Source organism: Miscanthus floridulus, chromosome 2 (genome assembly GCF_019320115.1).
Source record: "Miscanthus floridulus cultivar M001 chromosome 2, ASM1932011v1, whole genome shotgun sequence".
Classification (NCBI taxonomy): domain Eukaryota; kingdom Viridiplantae; phylum Streptophyta; class Magnoliopsida; order Poales; family Poaceae; genus Miscanthus; species Miscanthus floridulus.
In genome coordinates, this window is record NC_089581.1 from 23,956,571 (window position 1) to 23,963,540 (window position 6,970).

Consider the following 6,970-nt stretch of genomic DNA (forward strand, 5'->3'; position numbering starts at 1 on the left):
CCGTTTGACGCTAGCCGATTCTCTATTACCAGCTTGCTTTCTTCACTCTTTAATATTAGGTAGAGAGAAAGATAAAAATTTTGTCTATTTCTAAGTGTATCTTTTTCTATTTGGGGTTAAGATTCCTATTCAATTTAGTCAGAATCGGAGAGATCTAATTGGATTAGGATCCTATCTACGTTACTTTAAGAACCTATATGTCCAATATGTCTATATGGACGATCATATGAGCATGGTCCGGGTCACACACATGACCTAGTATATTTTGAAATTAGACTCCGTATTATGCTAGACAAGAGCTATTCTAACTCTCGTATGACCACAGATTATTATTATTATTATTATTATTATTATTATTATTATTATTATTATTATTATTATTATTATTATTATTATTATTATTATTATTATTATTATTATTATAGGAAAAAGTCTACTTAACTCCCCCACCTTTCATACATGGTCTACTTCAACCCCCCGACTATGAAACTGTCTGTTTTACCCCCTGAATTTTCCAAAACCGTCTATTTTACCCCCTCGGGCGGTTTTTGACAGCGGTGTTGCTACAGTAAAAGCATGTTTGCTACAGTACTAGTGGTTTCCTGCAGTAATGTGGGTTTGTATTTCCTTTTTTTTATTTTCGGTGAATCTTTGAAAAATCACAGTAAATCATAGAAAAATCATAAAATAAAAAATCTAATTTTGTTGGACTCCACATGAGTAGATCTACATAGTGAATATATAATACGGTATGCTTTAGTGCAAATTTTTTACTGTAGCCTTAGATTAATTGGAAAATCTAATTTTGTCTGTAATTAATTGGAATAATTCATAGCTGCAGCTTTTATGGTCCAATTGTGGTGAAATTTTTATGGTACGCTAATTATTGTATGCTTAAACTATAGTAAAAATTTCGTACTCATTGGACTATGTATAACTTAGTTATAGATAAATTCTAATTAATTATAGACAAAATTGGATTTTCCAATTAATCTAAAGCTACAAAAAAATTGTACTAAAGCATACCGTATTATATATTCACTGTGTAGATCTACTCATGTGGAGTCCAATAAAATTAGATTTTTCATTTTATGATTTTTCTATGATTTACTATGATTTTTAAAAAAATCACCGATAATAAATAAAAAAAATTCAAAACCACCGGCACTGTAGCAAACCCACCGTTGTTGTGGCAGACCCGCTGTTATTGTAGCAAAACCGCCGCTGAAAACCGCCCAGGGGTAAAATAGACGGTTTTAGAAAGTTCAGGAGGTAAAACAAACGGTTTCATAGTTGGGGGTGAAGTAGACCAAGTATGAAAGGCGGAGGAGTTAAGTAAACTTTTTCATATATATATATATATATATATATATATATATATATATATATATGTGTGTGTGTGTGTGTGTGTGTGTGTCCGGACGAAAAACTATCCATTGTCCGGTATATATATATATATAAGTCCGGACGAAAAATTATCCATTGTCCGATAGTTAAAGGGAAACGGACAAAAAAAAAAGGACCAAAAAATAGAAGGACAAAAAAATGGGATAAAATTTTACCTCTTCTATATCTATACCTAATAATAAAGAGACAAAATTTCTTCGGTGCTTTTGGTCTAACCCTTTTGGTCTGGCCCTCTAACTAACTTTGTGAATAAAACCATCCTAATCTGTGTCCACACCTCTCCTATTTAATATGAAATAGACAGGGCTTATTGATAGGTAAACTCAATAGTAATCCCGGCCTAAATAGATTTCTCCTATTTAATATGTACTCCTCTTTAAGTGCGTCGTTTTTTTCAAAGTCTTGAATAGTAAGAGTCAAGGTGGAGTCCATTGTTGTTTCTTCTCTATTTCTACTGGCTTCATACCCGTACGTTGCTACGGGACAGCTAAACTTTTATATAAAAAACACAAGGATCGCACGATAACATAACAATACTGTAAAATTAAATAACGACGTTAAAGTGACATTTAATCAAAAAACAAAGTTCGTGAAATTTACACAATCACAGAGAGCGCGGCGTCATGGCAGGGAGGCGGCGGATGCGGAAGAGGAGTCACGATCAACGTGGGTTGTTGTTTCCGACTATGGGCGATCGCGGGGAGGAGGTCCCACCTGCTGGTACCGTTCATTTCGCAGGGTGGCATTTTATCAAAAAGAGAGAATTCCTTATTTGACACCAGACAATTGACCCGTTTCTTTCTTGGCCCTTAAAAAATTTCTGTTCCCTATTTGACACCAAGTTCATCTTTCATTCCTTATACGACACTCCGTTCGATTTTCCATCCATGAACCGTTAACTGCCATGCGAAAAGATGATTTTGCCCCTATGGGCCCCACCACCCTTCTCCCATGCCGGAGCATGTTCTTCACGTCTATGTCTGACGAACCGCCCTTGATCACCGCGGCCACCTTACTGTGGGCGAGCTCCTTCGCCTTGGCCTACCGCGCCTCGTCGACTGGCCCATCGTCCATCAGCTCGGCCACCACCCTCTCCACATCGTCCCTCCCGACCTACACCACCAGCGGGTCCCCAGGATTCAGGAGCATCACGTGCGTGGCCGGGACCTTCACGCCGGCGCGGACGCCGACGCCAAGCACGTCCATGACCAACGCCTCGTTCAGGAACTGGTCGGCGAACTATGGCCAGGTCAGCAGCGGCATGCCGTTGGAGATGGCCTCGAGCGTCGAGTTCCACCCATAGTGCATCAAGAAGCTGCCGATGGCGGGGTGCGATAGGATGGTCATCTATGGCGCCCACCCACGGTTGATGAGGCCGTAGTCCTTGACGCGGGCCTCGAACTCCACGTCCAGTCCAACGGTCTCTTTAGTTGACCAAATGAACGGCTGGTGCGACGCCTCCAGGCCGACGACGAGCTCGGCGACCTGCATTGGGAATAGGCGGGCGATGCTGCCGAAGTTGATGTAGAGCACAGACGCCGCTGGCCACGCATCGAGCCAGGACACGATGTGCTCGGCGTCCATCGCCGCGCAGTTGCCTCTACCCACCATCATGGCCGCATCGGTGTCGGTGAGGCAGAGCGGCCCGATAGCCCATACCTTTCGGCCAAGCGCCGCCGCGTAGCCCTCGACAAATGCGCCCTCCAAGGGCGAGCACATGTTGACGAGCAGGCCGTCAGCGGTAGCCTCAGCTTCCAGCGTCTCCCGCCAGAACCTCTCCATCCTTGGCCACTAAAAGAACCCAAGCAAAGTCGCCCTGTTGACAACTGCGCGCACCGGGAAGTCCAGCACCTCGAACGGCTCCAAGTCGAACGATAGAGGGAGGAGAGGAGGGAGAAGGGTGGTGGGGCCCATAGGGGCAAAATCATCTTTTTGCATGGCAGTTAACGGTTCATGGATGGAAAATTGAACATAGTGTCATATAAGGAATGAAAGATGAACTCGATGTCAAATAGAGAACGAAAAATTTTTGAGGGCCAAGAAAGGAACGGGTCATTTCTCTGGTGTCAAATAAGAAATTCTCTCTATCAAAAACCATTGGTGTTGGTCTATGAGTGACATTTAGAAGGAAAGGGTGGGGGAGCGTTGGGGCAGGATCACAAGGGTCGGCAGACCGACGACCCGAGGTTTTTGTCACAAAATGTGGTTGTCCACCAGACCAGTAAACCAAGGTGCAGATGCTTGTGGTACATGAACTTCTGTAACCACCACTTTTGGGCTGTTTGGCTGATGGTTTCTATGGCTAATAAGCCGGTTGATGTTTTTTTGAACGGAAAATACAGTAGGGGAGACCCTCACTATAAGTTTTATTAAACAAAAAGAAACAAGAACAACACATAACAAAGGTCAAATGAACAGCAAAAGAACAACAGAGAAGCTAGCCCAAGGTGGGCTATAGGACTAATCTAGGGTAGCTATACAAGAAAGAAAGACAGGGCACTTTTCATCATTGAATCTATAGGCCTACAGTCTAGCTTCTTCACAGAAGGAGCTTTTTCAAGAACCAAAGGATGGACGACCTCTATCAAAAATAAAATTATTTCTTTGCTTCTAAATTTGCCAAGCGACAATGATGAAAGTCTCTCCATAAAGAAGGGGGTTCTGATATTGAAGCTTGGTGTGTTGCATCATTTGGAAGAATTCCTTTGTGAAGTCCCAACCTATTCCAATACATTGCCAACATGCTTGGCTAAAGGGGCAGCTAAAGAACAAATGAAACATAGATTCCTCAATGTTGCTGCTGTAGAGGACACAATTATAGTTATTTCCTAGAAGCCTTTTATTTTTCTTCTCTGAATGTTTCTTGTATTTAGTTTATCCACCAGGAGAAGCCATGAGAAGACTCGGAGTTTGTTGCAGCATTTGGAGTTCCAAATCCAGAGAAAAGGAGCTGGAGGTTGTATGTTCTTGTAGGGAAAGTTGTAGCACTTCAAGGAGTAATTCTTGCTTCCCCAAATGTATTCCCCAGAATCCCTGTTTTATTATGAGAGAAAAATACTCTACCATGGCTGATAAGCTGGACTGATAAGTTCAAACGAGCATACTTGCATACTTAAGTGCTTGACGTGCAAAGAAGAGTGTGTGGATATGATGTAGATCATGCCAATTGTAGTGTTGCCACATGGAATTCTATTGTTTTTTTATATAACCCTCCTCGATCTTGTGATGCTCTGCCTTGCGCTACTTCTACAGCCGCCGGATCTTCACAGCGTCTTGTGCCATCCCCACGTACCCATCGTCGGCACCCTCACGAGCAGACCAGGGGCAAGCTCAAATCGGAGCAGCAAAAGCTTCCCAATCGGTGGGATCTCTCCCCTTGCTACACCCGGATCATTGGTCTTGTGGTGGCGGCAACGTAGCTGTTAGGGAGGCGGCAGGCGGAGCGAGGGAGAGGGCACGATGGTTCAGGTGGAGGGGTGAGCGTGGGATTGGTTGAGGGTCGAACGTGGGAGCGTGATTAGCGTGATCGCATAGGCATGCTTGACTTCGCATGCTTTCCTCTAGATGTCGGATCGCACGGGACCGACAGCTTTCCTTTGTGGATGTGGGATCGCACGGGCCAATAGGAAGGTGAGGCAAATTTTGTCGCCCAAAATGGTGTCCACTCTTTAGTCATTTTAGTTGTGATTAGAGTTACATGAGCATCAATGATTAGGCCATGTCTTATATATTACATCTGATCAGAGGCAATATTTTATTTAAATATTTATAGTCATCTCTCTTCTAACAGATAAACTCAAGCCCAATAGATCACTAGTTACACCGTAAGTTTTTAAAAGTGAGGATGTGACACCAGTACTCTCTTGCATTGCAGCAAGAGAAGCACACAACAACAAAAATAAAAAGATAAAAAATATGTTTGCTAATAAAAAAGCAATGAACAAACATATAAGCGTGTAAAAGAATCATTACCTTTCCTGTTTTATACTCCTTCATGTATGATTTTATTTGCAGGTAGATGGAGAGTTAACTTGCTTGCCCTATGAACCAATGACAACCCCCTTTTACATAACTCAACTTTTATATCTGACAATACATAGGATCATGAGCATATACAAGGTTAATATCACACATGGAATTGAGGTTGTTACCAGATATGTAACAGTTCAACACAGGAATGCAAAATATCCTTTACATGGAGAGGTGGACTGCAAGACTATGAATGTTGATTGCAATAGCTTGAATGAAACAATGAAAGAATGAGAGTGTGAATGTTCTTTTGTAGGTTGGGAGTTTTCTTGCAACAGCTGAATATGATTGGGAGCTTTGATAAGATTATGTGTGGGGTTAGTGAAAGGTCCTTGTTTGGTTTTGGTAATTGAGTGACAACCTAGGAGGACTAATTGTGTTTATGTGAGATACATAGGTGATTAGTCCACAGGTACATGTGTGTGAGCAACATATGCCATGAAGGTGAAAATGGCTTGGAGATGTTGCAAAGCTCACACATGTGATGATGAAGGAGCTTAAATGCACATGAGACATAACATTGAGTCATGTGATCAAGGTGGAGAAGATCAAGACAAGACTTGGCTTGATGGACCGGTTGCAAGCATGAAGGGCAAGTCGAAGGCTTTGGAGTGATGGACCGCGTGGCGGTGAAGCTTGAGCAAGACTTGGCGTCGATGGACGATGGCAACGGTGAAGAGCAAGTAGAGTCAAGATCGATGAACCAATATGATCATGTGATGATATGAAGTGGATCATATCATTGTTGATCGTGTTGGTGCATGTGTTGCATCGACATTGAAGGAGATGGAATGGAATGCGCAAGGCAAAGGTATAACCTAGGGCATTTCATTTCACCGGTCATAGGTATGTAGAGAAGTTTATGACCGGGTTTAGGATAGATGGCCGTACTATCAAGAGGGGCAAACTTGTTTGCATATCGGTCATCTAGTGCCACTCGAGTGATCTAACTTTGCATTGTCGCTAGGATCGAGTGGCGTGGCAAGTTGAGTGGCTAACATCCTTTGGGAAATAATTGTAAAAATGCTAACACACATACACATGGTGGTGTACACTTGGTGGTGTTGGCACATTTACAAAGGAGGTGGTGTTTGCAAGGGTGAGATGGGTTTAGGTCCCTCTATTCGGCGCTTTCGGGAAAATGGAATGCCTATTTTCTATTGCGCCGGATGCAAATTCTTGGTGGTTAGCACATTGGAGCAAGGGTGAAGAAGTTGGAAGTGAAAACGAGTTGATCGTGAAGATGCTGGCGTCGGTCAACTGACCGGACGCTGGATCTGTATGCACCAGACGCTGGCAGGCTACGTCCGGTCGCGCTGACGTGGAGTGTAGCAGTAGCTAGAGTGTGACCGGACGCTGGCTGCGTCCGATCGTGTTCGACCGGACGCGTCTGGTCATGTTCGGGACCTTACTGGAAACGACCGGACGCTGGGGGTTCAGCGTTCGATCAGTTGAAGCTGCTGCGTCCGGTCAAGTCAAGTGACCGTTGGAGTCGGGACACGTGGCCGTCTGCGGGCGACCGGACGCTGAGGTC

At 43.5% G+C, this 6,970-nt stretch overlaps 1 pseudogene; it reads right to left on the reverse strand.

Moving 5' to 3' along the window:
* Positions 1-2,250: 2,250 nt before the first annotated feature.
* Positions 2,251-3,321, reverse strand: LOC136536217 (UDP-glycosyltransferase 73C4-like; annotated as a pseudogene).
* Between the last annotated feature and the right edge of the window lie 3,649 nt (positions 3,322-6,970).